Source organism: Mustela nigripes, chromosome 10 (genome assembly GCF_022355385.1).
Source record: "Mustela nigripes isolate SB6536 chromosome 10, MUSNIG.SB6536, whole genome shotgun sequence".
NCBI lineage: Eukaryota > Metazoa > Chordata > Mammalia > Carnivora > Mustelidae > Mustela > Mustela nigripes.
Window position 1 is genome coordinate 13041302 of NC_081566.1, and position 26825 is coordinate 13068126.

The following is a 26825-nucleotide window of genomic DNA, read 5'->3' on the forward strand; positions in this document are numbered from 1 at the left end:
CAGTTCATTACTTATCACTACTTAATTGCCTTTGCACTGATATTTTTGTTCCTTCGTGGTATGTTTTTCTTTTTCTTAGAGAGAGAGAGTATGTGTGCACACAGTGGAGGGGTGGTGCAGGGGGGCAGAGGAAGAGGGAGAGAGAATCTTAAGCAGGTTGCACGCCCACCACGGAGTGTGTCTGTAGGCTCCAACTCACAACCCTGAAGTCATGACCTGAACCAAAATCAAGATCAGCCGTTCAATCACTTAGCCACCCAGGTGTCCTCTTAGTAGGTCTTTCATAAAGTTCCCATGGTCTTTCTTTCAGTAAAAATGTTGTTAGTATATGGTAGTAGCTGTTGTTTAAATGTCTACTTGGCAACATTAAAATGCCAATCTCCCCAATTTTTCGGAAATTCACTGAGGTCTAAACCCTAAATCTGGGACCCCTCATCTAGATGTTTATAGCCTCTATGGCCTTTCTGATCTCTACTATAACATTTAGGATGAAGAAATGCTCACTCTGCAATCTCTTTATCAATGTACATCCTTTTTCTGTGTAACTTCTTATAACTGAAAACTAGAGACCTGAGAGGAAGAGAAGGTGTGGGAAAAATCTCAGGAATAAATATCGGTTATTCACATTAATGTCACTAGTATTTATATTAGTCCTGAAGAGGGACAGAAAATAAGGCAAAAAAATAAAACAGAAACTTTTCATGTGACAAGAGTAGAAGATCAGGAGGTTTTCTAATCAGACATCAACCTGTGAGTGACTTGCTTTGCCACAATATGAGCATAACTTAAATGTTAAATGCTTCCATCTCTGCAATGTTTGCCATCCTTACTTTGCAAATATAAATGGTGCTTTAGGTATTCCTTTCAAGAAATATTTAATACCGCATGGAAAATGTAGATTTTCTGTAATTGAATCAGTCCAAATCATTGCTTAGATTATGCTTCATGATGTAGCTCATAAGTAAGAATGTACAATAACTAATTGGCTATTTTTATCCTAGTGGGATATTCTAGCTAGAGCACAGGACTCTAAGATTCAGATCTCGTATTCAGCTAAGTCACCGACTTACTGTATCATGTTGGGAAAATTGCTTAAACTGATTCTATTCTATTCTTTTTATTTGAGACAGTAAAATTTGTAAGTAATGACCCATCATTGAGGATGTTCACAAAAACAGATTATTACAAATGATGGCCTCATCTACTCGAAGGGTAGTTACCTGTGTATTTGAAGGTCATAAAACTACCATCCTATATCTGTAACAAATAGTTATTAGCATAAGGAAAGAATACAAATTTGGTTTAATAAGTTCATAATGACATTAGTAACAGCTACCATGTATCCAGCATTATTAGGGATCAGGCATTATGCTAAATGCTTTATCAACATTATCTGGTTTACCCTTTTAGGAAGGCACTGTTACTAATGACTTAACAGTGCAGGAAATTGGGGCTTTTGGAGATAATTCCCCATGAGTAACACATTCGGGGCTGTGAGGCCTCTTGGGAGACAGGGAGAGCACGGACTCCCTCAGAATCTGTGTGTGGGCCGAGTGGGCTCAGTGGTCCGCACGTCCCTCCCCAGCACCTAATAAGGTAATGTTTTCCTTTGTATTCCTCTAGTTCCTTCTGTAAAGAATTCTTAATTTCCCTTTGTCTTTTGTCATTTGACTTTCATTTCCTGTTTTGGGTTTTCTTCAGTTAACACCCGAGCCTTCAGTCCTGCCCTCTCTCACTCCTCTTCTAAGTGGATGTGACCCAAGTTCCAGTTTTGAGGCCTTTTCCTTCGTGTTTCAGTTCCTTTCACGGTCTGCGTTTAGCAAGTGAAGTTGCCTTTTATGGTTTCTATCGCTTTTTCTCACTTTTTTTTTCTAGTTTTCCTATATTCTTTTGCCATATATACAAGTGCCTTAAGGGAGTTTCCTCTGGAGCCCTCTGAACTTCAGAAAGAATTTTCTGATTTACATTCTGCAGTGCAACATTTTATTTTTTATTTTTATTTATTTTTTAAAGATTTTATTTATTTATTGGACAGACAGAGATCACAAGTAGGCAGAGAGGCAGGCAGAGAGAGAGGAGGAAGCAGGCTCCCTGCTGAGCAGAGAGCCCGATGCGATGCGGGGCTTGATCCTAGGACCTTGGACTCATGACCTGAACTGAAGGCAGAGGCTTTGACCCACTGAGCCACCCAGGTGCCCTGTGTGTAACATTTTATTGAAAAAGACTATAAATACCTACAGGTTTTGTGTTTTGTTTTTGCTTTTATAAAGCAAGGATAAATAGTGACAGAAAGAAGGATGGCAGGATCTGAATGTCCTTCGCTGAGATGGAGAGAAAGAGAGAGTGTAATGGCCTCCACTGACTCTAGTTTGGAAATTCTGGACTACCTGTATGATTTCAATACTTAGAATAATAGAGCTCAGGCACGGAAACTGTCATCACAACCTTAGATATGTTGTTAGGTAAATTCTGTTTTGTTTTGTTTGTGAACAAGAACATTGTTCTACCCAATGCGCTTTAAGATCCTTATTATTGTGAATCCAGCTTCTAAATGGTTTAATAAACCGGCAGGACCCCGGAGTGTATGGAAACAAATACCGTACTAGAAGCAGGAGAGACATCGGTCTCCTGGTTTTACTAGAACTAGCTGTGTCACTTTAGGCAAGTGGTCTCTCTCCTCTGAGGAGAGGAAAAGTCCTCTACTTGTATAATGAGTTTTAAGGATTAGGTGACCCACCACTAAGGTCTATTCCTGCTTTACTATTCTCAGTACAAGACATTTGTTCCCTTTCCTATAAAAACGTACAGTTTTCATCAGCGAAAGCAAGCTCTGGGGTAAGGAAGACCATCAGTAACTCCAGCTTCTTCACAGTTAGATCTTGGTGAATAAAACTTTCAAGCTTTCCAGACACTTGTTTTCTAGAGTATGTAAAATCTGTTATATCCCTTTATGATTGTGATTATATATGAAGCAAATACCTTGTTTAGAAATTATCTGAACTACACTTAGAGAAAGCAATGCATTTTTGGTTTGGGATTTTGTTTTTGTTTTCTCATTAAATAGGAGTTTCACCGCTTAACCTGAAATATCCCAAAAGTCTTCCTGTCTTTGAAAGTATACTCAAAAACAGCTCAAAAACAGCTTTTGTGGCTTAAAAGATTATACAGATACTAAGCAAAACATTCAGAAGAAACTAAGTGCTCTAGGAAAACTTCTCTGACTCCAGCATTTAGAAAGGTGGCATTGTTCTAGAAGAAATAAGTAAGGAGGAAGACCTGACTGCCTCTATTTCTAGATAATGAAGCTTTCATAGGATTTTAAAATTGGGAAAGGTCTTAATGATCATCTAATTCAGCAGAGGCATACCTCTCAACATTTCTGCCATTTGGTCAACCATCCTCTGCTTTCACATGTCCTATGACAAAGAACTTACCACCCCATGCTATAGATCATTCCACCGAAAGACAGCCTTACTCATTGACAAATTTCTTCTGTAAATAACCCTTGAGCTAGGGTTACTGGAAGCCACTCCGAGCCACAAACTGTGCCAAATACTTACTCTTTGTTAGAGGCCTACCCCTCATATTTGTGGGGTCTGGGGCAAGAATACAAACAGAGGACCAATACCGTACATCTAAATGTGTAAAAGTTATATATCAAACTGGCAAACTGTTGGGTAAACTTATTATGTAGATGTACTTTGACAAAAACACCTTCCATAGACTGAATTGTGTCATTCCCCCTCAAATTCATGCACTGAAGCCCTAACCCTCAGAAAACACTCACCAGAAACTCATCAGCAAACAACTTTGTGGCCCCTGGGTCTTGGACATCCAGTCTCCAAAACCGTAGAAGAAGAAAGATCTGTTGTTCAAGCCACCCAGGCCGTGGCATCTTGCTACAGCGGCCCAAGCTGACTAATACAACACCCAAGCTGAAAAATCAGAGAAAGCTGTGGTTTTTTTACATGAGCAAAATAAGAAAGGCAACAGAATTTCCTTATTATTTCATACATCTGGGTTTTCTGTTGATGAGCTGTATTGGCTGAGTAATAAAATAAAGACATACATAATTCATAAATGCTATATAATTACCTTCATTTTAGTAAAATCACTTGGTACGTGGTTATAACCCAGATCTTCACAGAATTTATGTTCTGTTGGACCTGAACTGTGTCAGTCACTGAAGCAGATGTTCAGGGCTGCAGGCAGTACCATGTTAGGGCTGAGCACCGGATCCCAAGAGGTCCCCGTGTGTTCTTGAGTACAGTGTGTATGTGTGTGTGTGTGTGTGTGTGTGTGTGTGTGTGTGTGTGTGTGTGAATTTACAGGGCCCTCTGAAGCCCACCACCCAGGACAGAAAGCCTCTCTTGCCTGAGACTGAGGTTGGGATGCCATTTTATTTGAACCCAAACCTGTAAATATCACATACCACGCCTTTCAGCCGACTCTGTATTTGGATATCTTTGAGGTACAGAGTTGTCTTAGGGTATGAGTACCATGTAGAGTTTCAGAATTTTTTCCTGTACTTGAGGGCATTTTATTCAAATGCAAAACACACTTTATACACCAAAGTGCAGAAGAATAAAGAAATGAGCAAATCTGACTCTGGGCAACCAGAACTAAATCCTGTGATCACATCATCCTATATACAGGCAGGTCTTGATCTCACCCCACATCCATCCATCTCTGAGCTACATTTGCCAAAAAGCTGAAAGTTAGATTCCGATAGCAGAACAAAGACAAGTTAGGATCTCCCCTCTGGCTCCCCCAAAATCCCCCCACCAAAAAAACCCTTATGCATTTATCTATACTTAGGCAACTATCTTTTCTTTTACTTAAAATATCATTTTCTTCACATGAACAGAACAATAAAATAAGGTGCACTACAGATACTGATTCTCTTAGCTATTCAAAGTCTCCTCTTATTTCTTTTCTCCTAAAGGGGATATAAGAACTGGGTTAATACCCGCTCTTGGTTTTTTTTTTTAAGTGAAAAAAGATATAAAAATGAAAGTAAAAATCTTTCTCTTTATTCTTAACTGCCAGTAACAATTACCAGAGTTAACCATGCCAACATTTTCTTGTGGAACTTTCCAGAATTTTTCTAGGCATATACAGGCCTTTTTTTTTTTTTTTAAATCAATGGGATCATGCCATCCATGCTCATCTGAATTTTACCTTTTTTTTTTTTTTTTTTAACCATTACAATTTATCCTGAAGATATTTCCATTTTATCACACAGAGAAAAAGCTTATCTCCTAAAGCTCTGAAAACAAAATGAGATAGTTACCTGTCATTAACACCAGATCTGGGGTATATTGGGCTCTCAAAAAATGTTAGTTTCTTTCTTCCCTTTCAAATTTTCCTTTTCCTCCTGCACAAATTTATGATTGTGATCATGGAAGATTTGATCACGTATATATAGATGTAGGTACAGAAAGTCACAGAATTTCAGAATTTAGAGTAGATGGCTCTTACAAATTACTTGACTTACAGGGTGGAGCCTGTACCCAAACCAAATCTTTGCTTTCAGTTTGGTATTCCTTTAATCCTTTTTCATTTCTAATATAATTTTGATTTTTATCTATTTTTCATCTTAAATATTAAAGTACATGCAAAGGTGTTAAACAATGATAAGACATCAACTTGTGTATGCAGCTTAAAAGCAACAAGACAGTAATTTTCATTTAGAGACGGTAACTCAAACCAAAGATAATACTTGGTTTATTTGAAAAAATATTAACTGTGGCAGAAAACTCAAAAGGATTAGTTCTGGGAAGGACTCAGGGTCTGCAGTGTGAAAAAGACTTACTTCTTCCGCTGTCTGAATCTGTTTGCATATACATTTGTGTTTCTGCTTGAAAAACTAGAATACGCCGCAGATAGTCCGGCAATGTTTGGTAGCCTCGTGTTTTGCCTAAGGATACATTCCTCAAAGCCTTTAAAATGCTAATGAAGGAGTAGAGATCAGGAGTTCAGGAAGGAAAACAGGTAGGTTAAAACCAAGAATCCCGGAGAGTGATATTAACATTGGAAAGGGAACAACACTTGGGAGTTCCCCGTGGAGGATAAAAGGAATTATGATAAGAGTTTACACCCGGCAACTTGGCCAGTGAATTTACTTTGCAGTTATTCTAAAAAATACAGGTTTGTTTGAGAATAAGAGAGACGCATGGGGGGAGGGGGCAGTGTAAAAAGTGAAATTACTCCATTTAATCTGGCTGAAAATTTTAGAGAATAACTTATCAGACCAACATAATAGTGATGTCAAATAAACTCTTTTTTGCTCTGAAGAGACTGGCTTGTTTTTCTCCTAAACATATGATGATCTAAGGAAGCTGCCTAGAATGAGGTTAGGCAATCTATCACATGACCCAAATCCCCCAGCTCAGACTCCCTTTGGAAAAAATTCTGAAAGACTCATGTTTACATCACAAGGATAGAGAGAAGGCAAAACACAGAAGGAAGCAAAAAAAAAAAAAAAAAAAAAAAGTTAAGGCTGAAGTTTTGGCAAGTCAAGTACTCTGTTATTTAAAAGTCCTTTAAAGCACAGAACCATAGAAGTGGAAGGACTCTTAAAGGTCACTGGGCCCCCTCATTTTCCAGATGAGGAAACAAACAGGGGCCCAGAGACTCATCCAGGTCTCACAGACAGTCAGAGAGGCCCCAGTCTCGGAATCCACAGCTCCCCAGTCAGTGCTCTGGTTATGACTGGCCCCTCCTCCCATAGGCTGTTTATTTCCAGTGGCCTGATGTGCACTCATTCTATGCCTACCCTGCTTTTAAAAATGATTCTATGTTTTTCTTTTCCCTCTACTAATCATATGAAATTATCAATCTAATACAAGGAGATCGTATATCTTTACTTGAGTGGACACCTCAGCTATGTAAAGACCCGTCCTTTATGAAAGGTGTGGGAAAATAATGACAGTCCCTCAAATCGTTCCGATCCTAGGGTACAGAGATGGAAGAGAAGGTGGGTGTGGAGAGGCAGGCACCTTACTGAAACATTCATACTACACCCAATTACACACACACACAAACCAAGCATACCAAGCACACCAAGCATATAGACAAAAACAGACCATGCCCATTCAAAGGTGTGAAATAGAGACAGCATGAAAAAGAGGAAGAGATCCTTGATTCATTCCAAAGATCTATGCCTTCAGCAAAAATTTACATGTACTTTATTGTTGATTATAGGTTCATTATTGTTGATTATAGGTATAACATTATACAGCAGAGCCTTAAAGATTATTCATCTTGCTTAACAAACTTTACACTTGGGATTAGTAAATCCCCAATCCCTGACAACCACCATTCCACTCTTTGTTTCTATGAACTTGACTATTTTAGAGACATTGTATTAGTGGAATTGTGCAATATTTATCTTTCTGTAACTGACTGACTTCTCTTAGTATAATGTTCTCAGGATTCATCCATGTTACCACATATCGCAGAATTCCCTTCTTTAAGGCTGAATAGTAACCCACTGTGTGTATAGGCCACACTCTACCCATCCATCTGTTGATCGACAAGTTTACACTCTTTCCATACTCTGGCTATTGTGACTAGTGCTGCAATGAACATAGCAGTGCTAGTATTTCTTTGAGATCCTGATTTCAATTCTTTCAGATACTCAGAGGTGGGCTTGCTGGATCATATTTTACTCTTATTGAGAATATTTTGAGGAAACTCCATTCTGCTTTCCAAAGCAGCGGCACCATTTCGCATTCCCATCAAAAGTATGCAAAGGTTCCAATTTCTCCACATTCTCACCAACACTTGTCTTTTGTTTTGTGATACTAGCCACTCTGAAAGGCTTGGGGTAGCAATTCATTGTTATTTTCATTTGTTTTTCCCTAATGATCAGTGACATTGGGCATTTTTTCCATATAGTTGGTGATCTTTATGTCTTCTTTGGAGAAATGTCTTCAAGTCCTTAATGTATTTTCTTAATGTATTTTCTAATCAGATTATTAGGTTATTGTTGTTGGACTTTTTAAATGTTTTTACTACTGAGTTGTAGGACTTCCTTATATGTTGTATCAGTCAGGATTCTCCAGAAAAACAGCACCAATTTTATACACACACACACATATTTGTACAAGAAAAAACTCATTATAGGAATTGGCTCACATGATTATGGAGGGGCTAAGAAGTCCTACAACCTGCTATTGGCAATCTGGAGAAACAGTCAAACCAGTGGTATAATTCAGTAGGTGTTCAAAGGCTTTAGAACCAGGGGAACCTATGGTATAAGGCTTAGAGTCTCAAGGCCCAAGAACCACGAGATCTGATGTCCAAAAGCAGGAAAAATAGATGTCCCAGCTCAAAAGAGAGAGAATTCACCAGTCCTCCACCTTTTTGCTCTGTTCAGGCCCTCTATGGATTGGATGATGCCTCCCACTTTGGGCAAAGTGATCTTCTTTATTCAGTCTACTGATTCAAACACTTAGCTCTTCCAGAAACGCCTTCACAAACATACCCAGAAATGTTTTACCAGATATCTGGGCATCCTTGAGCCCAGTCAAGCTGAAACAAACTAGCCATCTCATCAATTCTGGAGATTAACCTCTTATCAGTCAAATGGCTTGCAAATATTTTCTCCCATTGGACAGGATGCCTTTTCACTGTTGATTATTTCCTTTGTTGTGCAGAAACTTTTTAGTTCAGTGTAGCCTGGCTTCTTTATTTTTTATTTTTGATGCCAGTATTTTTAGTGTCACATTCATGAAATCACTGCCAGCGCCAATGTGATGAAACTTTCCCCTTCTTTCTTCTACGTGTTTTACAATTTGGGGTTTTATGTTTAAGTATTTAATCTATTTTGAGTGGATTCTGTGTATGGTGTAAGGAAAGGGTCTGATTTCAATCTTTTTTGCATGTGCATATCCAGTTTTTTCAGCACCATCTGTTAAAGACATTATCTTTTCCCCACCCCGTATTCTTGGCCCCTCTGTCAAAGACCAGTTCATAGTATATACGTGGATTTACTTCCATGGTGCTGCATTTGGCTTGTTAGTATTTCGTTGATGATTTTTGCATCTATATTCATTAGAAGTCTTGGCATGTAGTTTCCTTTTCTTGTGGTATCTTCATCTGGCTTTGGTATCAGGGTGATGCTGGCTTCATAAAATCGGTTTGGAAGTATTCCCTCCTCTTCAGGTTTTTGGAAGAGTTTGAGAAGGATTGGTGTTAATTCTTCTTTAAATGTTGGAGAATTTACTAGTGAAAACATCTTGTCCTGGTCTTTTGCTAGGAAGTTTTGGATTACTGATTCAATACCCACACTGGTAGTAAGCCTGTTCAGACTGTCTACTTCTTCATGACGTAGTCTGATAGGCCGTATGATTCTACAAATTTATCCATGTCCTCTAGGTTATCCAGTTTGTTGGTTTATAATGGTTCACAGTATAATTTTTCTTAACATTATATGATGTGCTTTGTATCGTGACAAGTTTTGACTTAAAGTCTATTTTTTCTAATGTATGTATAGCCACCTCTATACTCTTTTGGTTACCATTTACATGAAGTATCTTTTTCTTCCCTTTACTTTTAGCTTATGTGTGTCCTTAAATCTAAAGTGAGTTTCTTGCAGACAATATATTGTTGGGTCTTATTTTTTTGTTTTTTTATCCATTTTCTGCCTTTTGATAGGGAATTCAATTCACTTACAGTTAATTATTGACAGGGAAGAATTTATTATTGCTATATGGTTGTTTCCTATTAGTCTTGTACTTGTCTATTTTTACGACTTGTTTTGTGTATGGGTATACATACACACACGTGGATATATATGTCTCTATGACTCTCTATATATCCATATATTTCTACACATATGTCTATATCTATATATTGCATCGGTATGCTTTCTCTTTTTCTACTGTGTAACTACTATGGGAATTTTGTGTGCATGTATGGGGGGTTACCTTGGAGCTTACATAAAATATTTTATAGCTATAACAGTCTATTTTTTAAAAAAGAGATCTTATTTTTAAGTTATCTGTACAACTAACATGGGGCTTGAACTTGTAGCCTTGAGATCAAGAATCACACGCTCTTCCAACTCAGCCAGTCAGGTGCCCCTGCAACAGTCTATTTTACCTACTTAAGTTCAATTGCATATAAAAACTCTATATTTCAACTTCTCCCCCAATACTTTTTTACTGTTGTGAGAATTTACATTCATTCATATTGTGTATCTTTTGACATTTTTTTAAAAGATTTTATTTATTTATTTGACAGATAGAGATCACAAGTAGGCAGAGAGGCAGGCAAAGAGAGAGAGAGGAGGAAGCAGGCTCCCTGCTGAGCAGAGAGCCCAGTGCAGGGCCCGACCCCAGGACCCTGAGATCGTGACCCTAGCTGAAGGCAGAGGCTTAACCCACTGAGCCACCCAGGTGCCCCTCTTTTAACATATTTTTAAGGTATATTTTAATACTTTTGTCTTTTAACTTTTATACTAGAATTAAAATTAATTTACCCACTACTATTACAGGAATACAACATTCTCGTTTTGTCTATGTATTTACCTTTATCGAGGTTTCATACTTTCTTATGCTATTATGTTGTTATCTAGCATCCTTTCAACTTGAAGTATTCTCTTTAGCATTTCTCCTAAGGCAGGACTAGCGGAGATGAACTCTCTGAGCTTTTGTTTGCCTGGGAAACTCTATTTCTCCTCCCTTTTTATGACAGACATTTTTGCTAAGTACAGTAGTCTTGCTTGGCTTTTTTTTTTTTCTTTCAACACTTTAAATACATCATTCTACCCTCTTCCGGTGTGCAAGGTTTCTGCTGAAAAATCCACTGATAGTCCTATGAAGGTTCTCTTGAACATGCCAAGTTGATTTTTACTTGTTACTTTCAAAATTCTCTTTTTCTTTGGCTTTTGACAGTTTGTGTGTCTCAATGCAAATTTCTTTGCATCCATTCTTTCTTTGCATAAGCTTTCTGATCCTTTCTCTCTTCCTTTTTCTCCTCTGGGGCTTTCATAATGCATATAGTACTATGTTCGATGAGGTCCCATAAGTCGCTTAAGTTTTCTTCACTCTCTTTCATTCTTTTTCTTTTTGCTCCTCTGACTGAATTATTTCCAATGACTTGTTTTCAAGTTCACAGACTCTTCTCTTTGCTCTAGTCTGCTATTAAATGCCTCTAGTGAATTTTTCAGTTTAGTTATTGTGTCTTTCATCTCCATGGTTTCTACTTGGTACTTTTTAAATATTGCCTATGCTTTGCTGAAATTCCCACTTTGTTCATGCATTTTTCCTCTTGACCTCAGAAAGCATCTTTATAACAGTTATTCTGAATTCTGTCAGGTAAATCCTATAACTCCATTTCATTAGGGTCAGTTTCCAGAAATTTATTTTCTTTCTTTGTTTGGAACACCTTTGCCTGATCCATCATTTTCTTTGTCTGTGCTGGTGTTTATACATTGTACAAAATAGGCACCTGCACCAGTGTTCACGGACTGACCTTGTATAAGAGAAGATTCCCACCTATTAACCCTGCCCAGGATCTGGGGGCAGGGGGTGTGCCTGTCAACTCTTTCCCTCCACAGGAGAAGCAGGAAGCTGTGGTTTTTGTGTGCTTGCTCTGTGCTAAGTCAGGGGTGGGGAAGCTATTGTATCTATCATCCAAACCACAGTCCCTATTCTCCCTGAGGTGGTTAGATAGCGTCAGACCCATCACAGCTCCAAGACTGACATCTGATCGCTTTATGCTTAGCAGGAGGGAAAATCTATGACATTCACCAGCCAAAGCTGCTGTTTCCATTCTCCCTCAGGTAGCTAGATTATGCTGGACTCATCAGAGTTCTAAGACTTACAAGACAAATCAGTCCTCGGGGAGCTCCCTGGGAAATTCCAGGGTGCTGGATGCATAAACCACACTCTCTTTTCCCTAGGAGAAGCTGGGAGTTAGGGTTCTCCTCTTGATTGTATGGCACTGTGCTGGGAGCAGGGACTCTGGTGAAAAGGGGTCCTGAATATTGGCTTTGGTGTGTCTGGCTTCATTTTTACCTAGGGTGCAAGAGCCTTACAATTAGTCTGTTGATTTTACATAAAGTGAATCTGTTTGTGAATTGTTGCTGACTTAGTATGTTTGTGAGGGAAGCAGGATCCAGGACTTCTAACTTTGCCATCTTGCCAACATTGCTTCTGGAAATTCTTGTTGTATAGATTTTTGTAAAGTTCAAATACTTTACCTAAATTTGGAAATCTTTTTTATTTACAAAAAAAAGCTGCTCTTCAACATCTGTGATATTTTCTCACTTAACAAAACTGATTTCTAAATTTATGACAGTTTTATTTATAAAAATACATCATTCAGTATTTCAGAGATCATTGTTTATAAAACATATCAAGTTCAATAAAAACATTTTTCTATTCTTATGAAGAGCCAAAAATTACCAACAGTCATAAAAAAAAAAAAGAACTGGTTAGATATATTTTTGCAGAAATAACAAATGTTGATTTAACAGAGCAGAAATATTGTTTCACCAAATCTTTAATATATGGAATTTTACTTCAGGTCAGAATAAAAATGTCACCATGGACTTTATTGGGATACCACAGCATATTCTAGTCTTTGGTTTCAAGCACTTCTAGATTCTATTAAAGACAACAGAAATGCTACCATAGTAATAACTGACCTATAAGTGGCAGGGAGGCAGTTTATTATTTTGAAGTATAATTCTATTAATAAGCTTCCTGGAAAAGAGCAGGTAATAATACTATACAAACAGAAATCTACTTTTAAGGTTTCAAATTTTAGGGTATCAGAGAGATTTAGTTATGTGTAAATAAACATATTCTGCTAGACACAAAAGAGTTAATAGCAAAAACTTTTATCTAATGGTTAGTTCAAATGCTATTTAAAAAATACACTCCTGGGGTACCTGGGTGGCTCAGTGGGTTAAAGCCTCTGCCTTCAGCTCAGGTCATGATCCCTGGATCCTGGGATCAAGCCCCATACTGGGCTCCCTCCTCATCAGAAAGCCTTTTTTTCCCTCTCCTACTCCCCCTGCTTGTGTTCCCTCTCTCACTGTGTCTCTGTCTGTCAAATAAATACATAAAATCTTAAAAAAAAAGAAACCACTTCTTTCTAAGGTTTATTCAATAACCAGTGAACTATAGCTTAAATAATGGCAAACACTCAATGAGTTATAAAAATTATGCTTGATTTTCCATTAAGAATTATTATTTTTTATGATATTACTTATTTATTTGACAGAAAGAGATCACAAGTAGGCAGAGAGGCAGGCAGAGAGAGAGAGGAAGGGAAGCAGGCTTCCTGCTAAGCAGAGAGCCCAATGTAGGGCTCGATCCCAGGACCCTGGGATCATGACCCAAGCCGAAGGCAGAGGCTTTAACCCACTGAGCCACCCAGGTACCCTCATTAAGAATTATTATTAATGGAAAATATATCAGATGAAAGCATAAGGGGTTGAATTTTTCAAAACTGACAACTGTACAGGTGGTGCAGTAAATTCGCATCCGCAGCTAGGGGGATGGTTAACTGAAAATTCTAGTTAGTTGTCCAAACTACAGCTTCTAACTAAATGTGATCTTAATTACTAATATAAATTTGGTTATAGGAAATAAATGTTTATGAAAGATTGCTTGATGGACATGATATCCTAAACGTTACCTGTTGGAAGAACAGGGCAATTAAAAAGTTTTCTATCCAAATTGAATTCAGAGTTAGATTAATGGGAGAGCCAGAAAACCTAGTCTGAATGTACTAAAACATTAGTGGAAATATAATGCATTAGAGAAAATTGCGTTTATCAAAATCTCTCTCAGAAACTGAGATAGGTGGAGGTGACTGGGTGGTTCAGTTGGTTAAGCAACTGCCTTCAGCTCAGGTCATGATCCTAGAGTTCCAGGATCGAGTCCCTCTTCAGGCTCCCTGCTCAGCAGGAAGTCTGCTTCTCCCTCTGACCCTCCACTTCTCGTGCTCTCTCTCTCTCTCTTTCTCCCAAATAAATAAAATCTTAAAAAATATATGTATTAAATTAAAAAAAAAAGAAACGGAGATAGGACAGCGTATTGGGATAAGACATTTGGGGTGGGGCACGAGACCGCCAGTGAACATGCTCCAACATCCAGAAAGTTGCTAAAGTGCAGTTATAAGAACATGTTTTGCTTTAAGGGGGCAAGTTCAGGAAAAGAGCTAAATTATTCAGGGTAACAGACTAACCTACCAACCTCCTTCTAGCCTCCTGTGAAGTTTAATGGGATGTCAATGAATAATATCCTGACCAGCCATTCACATGCTCTTGGCTCAGCCTGGGGAGTACTCCTGAGTCCTTACAGAATTGTCTTTACTTAGTAATGCTTTGGGACCATAAGGTACACTCTAAGAAAGTCACATGAAACATAATATTCTATCATGGGGATAAAGTTAAGAGTGAAGGACCCTTTTCATAAGATCTACAATAAGTCTTTTTGGAAACAACCACTTTGTTTTTATCTTAAGGACATTATGGAATTTGCAAGTGAGCTTACCTTCCCTTTTGCTTTGAATGATGGGACACTTAAGGGACAGATTTGCCATCTCATTCTTGAAACAGGTTCAGAGTATGTGTTTCTTACCTCTTGTTTCTTAACTTCTATTTTCTTAACCAATTTTTTCTTTCACCTGTACTCCTTCAATTTTTTTTTCACTCTTCTATGTTAGTAATATTTTTGAAAGTTACCTTTATTCCTTTGCAACTAGCTGGAGCCCCTGATTCCAGGCTCTGAGGCCTTCCTCTTGGTTAATCACTCATTTTGACAGAGCACCGCCTCTAGCAGCTGCCTGAGATAAAGGCAAAATGAGAAATAATTTTTTTCGATATCTCATTTATTTGAAATGGTCTTTTGATATCTCATTTATTTGAAATGGTCTTTCTTCTACCTTCACCCTTGATTTTGGCTGGCCATAGAAAAGTCTCTTTTTCTGTGCTGATTGGGCATTTAAAAAGTAGCGTTGTTTCATTGTTTATAATTTAGCTGTTCTAATACCATTGTACTGATCAAATTATTTAACAACCGTAGGAAATCAGAGCAGGCAAATAATTGAGCCACTGTTTTCTGGACCTTAATATTATATATTATATACAAAGTTAACACCGTATAAGGGAAACTCTTGGGTTCTATTTGTCAAAATATTAAGAACCTATTTTTTCCCATGTTGTTTGTATAACCTTATACCTTTCTCTTTTTTATTGTAGATGCCATATGCCAAGCTGGCTTATATGAGATAAGATTACTGACCCCTTTTGGGGCCTCATTCTGTTTGCTCATTCATTCATCATTCACTCCGTCAATATCTCTCCCTTTCTCAATTTCCCCATCTGGTTTCCTTTCTCTTCACCATTGTCACTCTTCTTTCTTTCCTCCGGGAAAACCCCATAAATGAAAATCTATAACTAACCAAAACACAGATTGGGAGAGCAATGACACTGCTTGAGCCCAAGGCTCGGAGTCAGCCACCTCCCCTCTGCATTCTAAAAGCGAATTCTCTCTACCACTACAGACGGACAGCTGTGGTACCTGATTTAAAATACCTTAAGATTTCAAGTTGAAAGAACTGGGCTATGAGCAAGACACTGTGCCAGGTGCTTTCATCTCAAATTCCTCCTCATAGCAGTTCTAATAGAATTCTGTGGGTTTACTGTGGTTTTATAGGTAAGAAAGAGGATACTCATAGAAATGAATTTGCCTTAAGTTCTACAGCTAAATAAATGATCAATCAGTATTCAAATGTAGATCCACACGAAAAGATGCTCAGCACTACTAATTATCAGGGAAATGCAAATCAAAATCACAGTGAGATATCACTTTATGCCTGTCAGAATGGCTAGTATCAAAAAGACAAGAAATAACGAGTGTTGGTGAAGATGTGGAGAAAAGGGAACCCCCACGCACAGCTGGTGGGAATGTAAATTGGTACAACCACTATGGAGAACAGTATGGACGGTCCTCAAAAAATTAAAAATAGAAATACCATATGATCCACTGGATTATTTACCCAAAGAAAAGAAAACTATGAATTTGAAAAGATATATGCACCACTATGTTTGTTGTAGCATTATTTATAATAGCCAAGTTATGGAAGCAACCTAAAAGTCCGCCAATAGATGAATGAATAAAGATGTGATGTATATAATTACACACACACACACACACACACACACACAAAGAGGAATATCACTCAGGTATAAAAAAGAACAAGCTCTTGACATTCACAACGTTGCTAGAACTAGAGGGTATTATGCTAAGTGAAATAAGTAAAACAGAGAAAGACAAATACCGTATGATTGTACTTCTATGTGGGGTCTAAAAAAACAAAAGAACAAGCAAACAACAACAACAACAAAACCAGACACAGTCTCATAAATGTAGAGAACACACTGGTGGTTGCCGGAGCAGAGGGGGTTGGGGGGGATGGTAAAATAGGTGAAGGGAATTATGAGATACAAATTTCTAGTTATAAAATAAACTGAGGGGATAAAAAGTACAGCCTAGGGAATACAGTTATTAACAGTATAATAGCGTTGTATGGCGACAGATGGCAGTTACACTTATGGTGGTAAGCACAGGACAGTGTATAGAAGTGTCAAGTCACTAGTGAGTTTTGAGCTAAAACTAATATAACATCATATGTCAAATAAACTTCAATTAAAAAAAGGATGAAAGAAATTTAGATCCAACTCTAAAACCTAGGTTTTTAACTGAGTTTTAAGTTTTGTTTTGTTTTTAAAGATTTTATTTGACAGACAGAGATCACAAGTAGCAGAGAGGCAGGCAGAGAGAGAGGGAGAAGCAGGCTCCCTGCTGAGCAGAGAGCCCAATGCAGGGCTCGATCCCAGGACCCTGAGATCATGACTTGAGCTGAAAGCAGAGGCCATAACCCACTGAGCCACCCGGGTGGGTGCCCCTAAAGTTTATTTTTAATGGGAAAAAGTTTTGCTTACAGGGAGGATAGGTTTTTTCAGGAATGTTTGATAGTATAACTGTAATATTGCCCTTTGGGCACTCAGGATATCTTAACTTGATTTGAGGAAGAAAGCAACTTTAAAGTTGAAAGATCATCTTTTAATCATTAATGTTTACATTAAATTGCATTATAGCTGGAGTTTTAAAATTTATAAGGTTAATTTTCACCATAGCTATAATAGTAATGAAAAATTCAAATGTTGTGATCCGTAGATCACAAAGTTTTCAAAGGCATGTAGGTGGAAGACTGTTTTGGTAGAGACTGCCCTCATAGATGAACTGCCCATACATTTAATTTACCTTCAGATAATGAAAAAAATATTCTCTTGGTAGCATATAAAGTATTCTTATATGCCAAATCTCCTCATGGTTGGTTTTTTATGTTTCAGTTAGGGAGTGACATTTTTGCTGTGTATAGACTACTGAAAAAGGACAAGTTATCCCTGTACTATTTCAGCAGTTTAAAAAAGCTTTAAAAGAAATCTGCAGTTGACTCCTGAACAACATGGGTTTGAACTGCACACATCCATTTGTACATAAATTTTTTACAGTACTGTAAAAGTATGCGGTAAAAGTACAGTATTTTCTCTTCCTTATGACTTTTTAAGATTTTATTTATTTATTTGACAGAGAAAAATCACAAGTGGGCACAGAGGCAGGCAGAGAGAGGGGACAGGGGGAAAGCAGGCTCCCCGCAGAGTAGAGAGCCTGATGTGGGGTCCGATGTGGGGCTTGATCCCAGGATCCTGAGATTATGACCTGAGCTGAAGGCAGAGACTTAACCCACTGAGCCACCCAGGTGCCCCTGAGTTTTAAGTTTTAACCTAGTACTACCAAGACTCTCAACATTTACTTGAGAAAATCTTAGTCATTCTCAAACTCCTTTCTGTTCAGCTTGAAACAACAACAAAAAATTCATCATTTAATTAATATTAGGCTTTTTTTGTATGGAAGAGATGGTAATAAACAATAAAGATGGCACTGCCTTGCTCTTCACTTGCTTATTTCACAAGGGCAAAGACAATGTTCATTTTTAATATTCAATGAAAAGACTAAAATACAAACTAGCAAAACAAAATGCCTTAAGGATTTAGTTACATCAAGATATTTGAGATGGAGGGGCCACTGGGTGGCTCAGTTGGTTAAGTGTCTACCTTCAGCTCAGGTCATGATCCCAGGGTCCTGGGATTGAGTCCCACATTGGGGTCCTTGCTAAGCAGGGAGCCTGCTTCTCTCTGCCCACTGCTGCCCCAGCTGTGCTCTCTCCATGTTCTCTCTCTGACAAATAAACAAAATCTTAAAAAAAAAAAAAAAAAAAGATCCTTGAGATGGATGTGGGGTGAAAAAAGGTAAACATAGATCATGGAGATGGAATAAAACAATAAAATCAATCCTTCACTTTATTTTGTTTTTAACACTTCTATCCAATCATTTTAGAGTAATATACTCAAAACGTAGGTTTGCCTCAGTTACATATGCCTTCCCATTAAAGTCATGACCTGGTTTACAACAACAATGGCCCAAGGCCTTTCGCTAATTTTATTTAAGATTATATTTCTAGGATAAGAAATTAACTAAAAGGGGGCACAGGTGAACTTTCTGGGATGGTAGAAATGTTCTCTCTTGATTGTGGTAAGGCTTACATGGCTGTGTTTGTCAGAATTCATAGAACTTCACACCTAAAAGAATACATTTTCCTACATGTAAATCACCTCAGTAAACTTGACTTGAAAAAAAAGCCTGAACTCTTAACCACTCAGCTAAAAATAAAATAAAACTTAAAATACAGTTTATAACTTAGGTGTAAAACAAATCTTATTTATAGGAGTGAAGCAGATCTAGTAAATTTTTGTATTTATTTATAACACTAATAATCCAACTGGATTTTATATAATTCAATATAATAATATCAACATTTTAAAATAGGATATAAAAAAATGTTTTGAATTTTTTTTTTACAAAGTAAGGATTTGGACTGCAAAATCTTCCTTATAACCGTAATGTTGCTAAGGCAATGCTCTCTATTTTTTAAAAATCTCAAACAAAATAATCTAAGCCTATTAAAAGTTTCAAAGATTTAAACTGCCAGAATATCACCATAAAAGCTGCTTACATATTATGCTGGAAATTCTACATTTAATAGTTAAAGACAAAGAATTACCTGCTAGCTTTATTAACTGATAGATTCCACTATGTCCTAAAACACAATTGTAGCTCTGCTTCTAAAAAAGGCAAAGAAAAAAAAAACATGATTGTTTTCAACAAACCTGGATTTAAAAAGACAACAACACTATTAAGAACACAGGAAGGGGTAATTAAGTTATGTCTCCCCTTTATTAAGGTTTCAATAGATAAAAAAGCATCCAAGAAACCATTTACAAAGGTCCCCGCCTCTAATTAATTAATTGTTTTAGAGACCAAAGTCACTGGACTCTGTCTGGGAAAACAGTCCCAAATTACACATCAAACTTCTCAACTTAGATTTGTAGAATCTCAATTTGAATACCCTCTGTTTTTATTCTATCAGATATACTGAAGCCAACCACGTCAGTTTGAATTAAGAGGGCTAATGTGATTCCAAGCCCTGGAGACCCTGGAACAAAGGTACTTGTGTAACAGAAAGAACTTTTTCATTTTGATCAAATGAGTATAACTCTGGCAGATGTCATTGATCAATCAAAAAATACACACCTGATTTTTTTTCTAATATGGAAGCAAAGTGTATTTTTTTTTTTTTTTTTTAGAAACCACACCTATGTCTTGAATGGTAGTGTTATTTAATAATCAGACCGATTAGTTGCCCTACCTCTTGCAAATCTTTTTTTTTCTCTTCTTTTTTATTAAATTTATTTTTTTTTAAATAGCAAAGTGTATTTTTATTTATGACTGTGATAAAAATGCCCTTTAAGTTCACTGGGTTTGGTAAATTAACTTTTAGAAGAATGAAAAATACCTTATGTGCTACTCTCCATAACATCTAGAATAATTGCCGTCTCCCAATATCGGTCTTAACATTCTCAATTTTTTGTTTTGTTTTGTGTTTTTAGGAAGGGAGAAGGAGTTCGAGGAGGGGCAGGAGAGAGAGAGAGAATCTTAAGCAGGCTCCACACCCAGGATGGAGCCCAGCGCAGGGCTTGATCTCATGACCCTGAGATCACGACCTGAGCAGAAATCAAGAGCGGGATGCTTACCGACCGAGCCAACCAGGCACCCCAACATTTTGTTTTAAAAGTTAGACAGGCTTAACCATATCTTTATAGCAATAAAGTCTGATTTTGTTCATGTGCTTATGTTTTCTCTAATGTTTTTCACTTTAATAATATATAACAATAAAAAACCGCATAAAAATCTGAGAAAGTTTTCAAAGCCTTACTTCACTGGGAATGACTACATTCTAGATATTAAAGGACAATTAACTTGCTAAGAACAAATGCTCTAAGGCTGTTTGTGAAAAAATATTGGAGCGGTATCAGGACATCCATGATGCCTATATAAGGTACCCTAAGAGGTAACAGAACACTGCCAACTAGGCAAAAAAAAAATTACTCTAAGAATTTTATTCCTTCCAAAATTGAAATCAAGTAAATAAACTGAGTAATAAGTATTTATTAAAAGTACATAGATCATGGAAGTATTTTTATATCTGCTATCTCTGGGAGCTAGGTTCACCAGTCTGAAACTCAGCCAAGAGAAGTCCTTGTAGTGACAGTTGCTTGTGTTGGGGGGAGAGGGTTGAAAGGTCAGACCTCTAAAATGACAGTGACAATGAAGGCAGGAGTGAGTCAAGAGCAAGCAATAGCAAAAGTTGGTCCTAAAGTGGCAGCTGAGAGAAGAGAAAGTCGTGGGCTCACTGGCTTGGTGCCTTTCAATGAGGACACGAATGGGACCGAACAAGGAGTCAGGTAAGATTTGCTAGTGTGGAGGGAATTAAGGGGTTCTGTGAATAGAAAATCAGAAAGCTTGGAATAGAATTAGAAAGCTGGAGAGTTATTCTAAGGAAGGAAGTGCCTATGTTGTATGTGCTACCGGGGGAGGGGATTCTGAGCTGTTACTAGTATTTAAACACCTGCCCTAATTAGATATGTTCATCAGATGTCAGTGCGATGAACAGTGACAGACATTCCAGATAAGGGGGAAAAAGGCCCAGGGTTAAAGTTACTTTGTAAATCCTAGAGTGAGAGGGAGACTCTGGGGCATAACATTATGGGATATGGGTTCTCACCCCATGAGCTCTGGAAATCAAATAGGTCTATGGTGGTTAACAAATGTATTAATTTGACTGGGCCACAGGGTGGTCAGATGTTTGGTCAAACATTATTCTGGATGTTTCTGTGAGGGTGTTTTTGGATGAGATTAATATTTCCATTGGCAGATTAAGTAGTTGCCCTCCCTAACGCTGGTGGGCCTCATCCAGTCGGTTGAAGGTATATAAAAACAGACACAGATTCTCCCGACCCCCCATCGCCCGTGTGGGTGAATTCTTCCTGCCTTTGGACTTGGAAAGGAACCACACCGTTGGCTCTCCCAGGTCTCCAGCGTGCCGACTCACGCGGCAGATCTTAGGACGTACCAACCTCCATACACGTGAACCAATTCTTTACAATAAATCTCTTACGCACACATATGTAATATTAACTGAAATAGTTTCATACAGGATTGAGCTCAGAGACTGGCACACAGTGCTCAATAAATGGAAGTCGTTATTTTTATTATAATAGAAGGCTCCATTTTGAGAAAAAATCCAAGTGAAACAGTGCCTAAAAATGGTGAGGAGGGTGGTATGAAAGTGAGTAGGAGTTTTCAAAGCTCAACCTAGCCAACAGCAAAGTGTCCCCATTAGGTCTTTCCTTCTAGCTTTCTTTCTTCTGTTGTCATTAAAGTTACTGTTTTTCATCACACTCATGGAACTCTTTGTCTGCGAAAACATAGCTGAACCGCTTTCTAAAACCCTAATTAAAATCTTGTTAAAAATCTTCCAAATATGGGGCACCTAGGTGGCTCAGTAATTAAATGTCTGCCTTGGGCTCAGGGTCCTGGAATCAAGCTCCATACTGGGCTTCCTGCTCAGCGGGAAGCCTGCTTCTCTCTCTCCCACTCCCCCTGCTTGTGTTCCCTCTCTCCCTGTGTCTCTGTCAAATAATAAATAAAATCTTTAAAAAAAAAAAACTTCCAAATACATATCACTCTTTCTTGACTTAATTAAACATAATGCATATTATAATGTGGACCTTCTGATTTGGGATTTTGCAGAGCTATTAGATTATTATTGAAAATATCAGTAGCCACTGTAACATACTATATATGTATTTTCAAAATTAGATCTTTGATAGCAACTTATTTTTTCATTGATCTTCTGTAAAATCGAGTGTGGCATCAATTCCAGCTTGTTGAGTTTTGGCTAGTAAAGTTTGACGGTAAAAATCCCCCTCTCTCTGACAGTGGTAACTTACAAGGTAGAGAGTAAATTAAATCTCTTCATTTTATATCCTTAAATCTTCTCTCAGGGTGGTAGGAAGTATTGTGCAGAAACCAAATCTACTTCAATGTAAACATTCCATTTAGCAACCAGTTGTAACTATCCCCAGAAGGAGAGCTTCTGAAAATCCTGATTTGGGAGTGGGGAGGGGCGGAGAGGGAGAGAGAGAATCCCAAGCAGGCTCCAAGTCCAGTGCAAAGACTGACATGGGGCTCAATCCCACAACCCTGAGATAATGACTCGAGCCAAAATCACGAGTCAGACACTCAACCGACAAAGCCACCCAGACACCTCACCTATTTAAAACAAAAAAATAATAATAACTATTTCCCTGTGATGAGGACCTAACTAACCCAGTGTGTGGATTATAGTTATGGCCTGGAGAACAGGACAAAGTTCTACCACCTCCAGTCTAAACGCTCACCAACTGCTTAGATCCCAAGATAATTTAGGGTTTGATTGTTTTATTTTGTCTTCTTTCTCATGGGTGGTGGTGGGGGGGAGTGGGGAAAGGTGGGCTTAGAAAAAAGGAAGCTGTGTCCCCTTACTGCAACAACACAGGTGTGCAGCTCAATCCCCTTAATTATTACAAAAACTCTCCCTTCCCAAAATTTGCAATCTGCTTTGGGAAACCCCACATTTATTCAATGAAACAAAACACTATGAAAAATACAGCTCTTATTACATGCTAGCACTGTTCCAGATGCCAAAGATACAAAGACAGACACTAGTCCATAGTCCCAAGAGCTTGGTCTAGTGGGAGAAACAAACATGTAAGCAAACAATCACAACATAGTGAACAATTAGTGAGCAACAGATGTCGCTCTAAGAAAACAGGTACAACTTGGGGGCAAAGAAGACTACAGAAATGCTAACAGGCTGCCTACAGGATGCAGGTGGCCTGTCCCAAGGATAAGTATTTTTAAAGCAAAAACTCAATTTCCGGACTAAAACAACTTAATTTCTGAACGTGAGAATGTTTATGTTAAGGTTCTTATACATTATATACGAACAGAACAATAACCTACACAAAGGGAAATTAGCTCAGTTTGAGAACGTGATTCATCATCATTCACACCTGCTCCAGTTAAGTCCCTCCCAAAATAGGCATTACATTGAGGAAAATGTGGTAGCAACTGTAAGGTATTAGGACAAAGAGACTCCTGTTGCTATACCAACAATATAAAACAGTATGCGTACTTCCGGACAGATTTGTTAGATCCTAAACTGTCCCTCCTTTTTAAACTGTGTTAAGATGGATACTGAATGGGGAATAAGGCCCTCAACGCTTGCAGTTTCCATATTTATTATCTGAAAATCTCCAATGTACAAAGGCCAATGTGGTTATTTTTGGAAAACAAATGAAAATCACACATTTGGATTTGGCATTTCTGTCATTCATTCAAGTCATGATCTGCAAAGCTACCTTTTTATCACAACTAACTTTCCACCGCTTCTAAGAAAAGAGCACATGAAAAACTCAAGATTACAGCCCGACAGTTAACGTCCCCTTATTACCATTTGACATTTCCCGGTTTATCATTACATTTAGTACTCTTCTGTAATATCCAACCCTCTTCATCTAGCAAGGTCAAAAGCGTCATGAGCAGTGTTTTATAAGCTGCCTACGGAGACAAACCCTGTGAAACCTGAGGATGCCACACCAACAACAGAATGCAGGTCACCGTGACACGGCCGACCACTCTGCAAAGTCAAAATCTCAGTTCATTTTACGCTGACAGCGCTTCTTTCCAGAACTTTCCCCTCCCCCAACAAAAGAACAGGGGAGTGTCTATTTCACAAGGTGTCTGGCGCTACTTTCTTTAAAAGGAGGCTTTATGTATTTCCTAGAAGGTCACCTTGGTAAGCCGGGGGGGTGGGGGGGTGGGGGGGACCGACGACTCGGGAAAGAGCCTGGGGTTTGCAGCATCAGGTCCTCACCCGGTGACTTCCAAGCCCCTGAGTCTGGGCTGAACCTAGAACGACCACCGCCCCTCCCACCACGTAGGGAACATGGCCTCGCAGTGCCACGCCCAGTTCGGAAGCGGGTGTCCCAGGAGGTCCCCCCACCAAGCGCTGATGGTGCCACCGGCCACGCCCGGGGCCCCCCGAGTTCGTAAACGCTGACTGATGACCCCCGACGGCATCGGGCCCCCGCCTGTTCTGACCAGCCCGCACCGCACCCCGTCCAGCGGGGAACTTTCCAGAACCCTGGACTCTCCGGGAAGTCCCGAGACGCAGAGCAGAAGGGAACTTTGGCTCAATTACTGAGCACCGACTCTGGGCAGGGCGAGCGCGGGGCCGGGCTCGCACTCAGAGACCCCTGAGGCGCTGCGTCGGGAGGCGCCCGCGCTCCACCCTCCGGCCGGGCCCTCATCCTCCAGGAGGCCCGCCAGCGGGGCGAGCAGGGACGGGGACAGCCGCCCCCAGCCCGCCTAGAACCCTCGGCCGCCTTTACCTCGCGCGACCCCACCGAAGCCGCCGAGCTAATCTTAGAAAACAGCGCGGCGCGCGCTCACGTGCGCTCGTCCGCGGGCGGGGGGCGCGGTTCGGGTGAGTCATGGCCCCGCCCCTACTCGCCGAGGACGCGCTGACGTCAGCCGTTTCCCCGAAGGGTGACGTCAGCGCGCCTCGCGGAGGCCGCGAGGCCGCCAGTAGAACGTTCACTGAGTTTCGATGCCTTAAAGGGACCAGGCGTCGGGTCGTGAAAGGTCTGAAGAGGTGACTCCAGTCACCCAACCGTGGGGTCAGAGGCCATCTTCTATCCTTTGTACTGAGAAGTGTTGACTGCTGAGATGGTGATGAAAAAAAGGAGAGCAACTGAGCCTCATTGGAGGCTGCTGAATGCCCCAGAACCTCCTCCTGGAAGCCCTCCTTGATTAACCAGAATCTTATCTTGACCCCAAAGTCAGAGAGTTTTCCATGGCCCTTGACTCCCTACCCCTTCACTTACAAGCCCTCCTCATATGCTTATATGTCTGTTGGTAGGGAAAAGCTGTGGTTTGAATGTTTATGTAATCCATCAGTTTGGGCCAGCTTGTCCCACTTATCACTGTTTTTACTGTATCCTAAAGTGTTCTTAGTCGTGTGATCTGTAACAAGTTACATAACTCTGGATGTGACACTGGTGAACTAGTCTCCAGACCCTCCTCTGATGCTAATGTTGCCTGTGGAAGCTTCCAGAACAAGAGCCCTGTCTGACACTGGGCCACACAACGCTGTCACAGACAACCTCACAGAGAGGTTTGCCATGCTGAGGTTTACCATTAGGCAGCTATTTTCATTACCCTCCTTGTGCCCCTGGTTTAATCCCCAAACTTTCTCTCTGAGGTAGGTATTATTGTCCCTATTTTAATATGGATGAGGAAGGAAATCGAGGTACAGCAAGATTAAGTATGTTTCCCTAGGTTACACAGCTAAAGAATGGCAAGCAGAAAACCATCCCCAGGTCGGGGGACTCCCAAGTCCAGGTTTTTAGGGATAAAGGTGGGCTGTGAAATACATCTTATTTTGTATGTTGAGTCCCCTACAACCAGCTTTCCCCTTATAACCCAAGCCCAGGGCCTCTGAACAAGTAACTGCATACCAGAAAGTGCCCAGAGAAGGCCCAGCCCCAGGGCCTGCACCAGGCTACAGCAAGTGGGGAGGTGCCCGTCCTTCGCTTGCAGGACACTGAGAGTGAGTGCCTCCTTGAAGTTTGCCCCTAAGGCACCTCACTCCCCTCACTCTAGTCCCAGCCCTACCAGGCCTACCCTGGACTCTGCGATTCCTCTCCTGAAACTAGAGAGGCCGTCCTGCCTACAGCCAGCTCCTCCCTAGTGCGTTTCTCCCGCCATAATCCCCTCCCCCTAAAACCAGCAAAATTTCCCACTGGAACGGCATCTTTATGCCAAAAACAAATTAAGAGTCAACAAGAGCTTCTCAAAGTTTTGAGCAAAATGCAGGTGCCTGTGTGGGTGAGCTGCTGTCACTCTTCTCTTCTGACAGTCGTGACTGGTCCTTGGCTGAGTGTCACTCCCACACCCTCAGAGTCCATGGGCCAGGTCTAGCAGAAGCACATACTTTCCTGCAGCTCACCCCTCAGAAACATTAGAAACTGACCCCTCTTCCCTTGGACCCAGTCTCCAGCCATTACAGAGCTCTCCTCTGTGTGTCCCCTGCTCTTGTCCTCTGGGTCATACTGATGGATCAATCCCTGTTTGCTGCTCTTTTTGCTCTGCCGGGTTCTCTGGAGCTTGTGACTGAACATGTCCTGTGTTCTTCTGGCAAAGCCTCGGGAGGAGATGGAGGAAACCACAAGTGGTCTTAGCTTCAGGGGGTGGGGGTTGGGGGTGGGGGACTGTGGGGGCAGCTTC

The 26825-nt window shown here is 39.8% G+C and overlaps 2 long non-coding RNA genes across 10 annotated transcripts in view; one reads left to right on the forward strand and one right to left on the reverse strand.

Moving 5' to 3' along the window:
* LOC132025411 (uncharacterized) overlaps positions 1-25035 on the reverse strand; it is a 109100-nt gene extending 84065 nt beyond the window's left edge. For 4 of the 9 annotated variants that reach the window (XR_009406566.1, XR_009406563.1, XR_009406561.1 and 1 more), the window contains exons 1-2: positions 24929-25035; positions 14711-14811 (exon numbers count right to left, since the gene is read on the reverse strand). This is a non-coding gene — a long non-coding RNA (uncharacterized LOC132025411). Of the gene's footprint in view, positions 1-3787; positions 3936-14710; positions 14812-19155; positions 19217-24928 lie in introns of all 9 variants that reach the window. The other 5 variants (XR_009406562.1, XR_009406565.1, XR_009406567.1 and 2 more) reach the window with 4 other exon arrangements.
* Positions 1457-20251, forward strand: LOC132025412 (uncharacterized). The gene is made up of 3 exons (XR_009406570.1): positions 1457-1596; positions 19522-19598; positions 20042-20251. It is a non-coding gene; the product is annotated as an uncharacterized LOC132025412 (long non-coding RNA).
* Positions 25036-26825: the final 1790 nt, after the last annotated feature.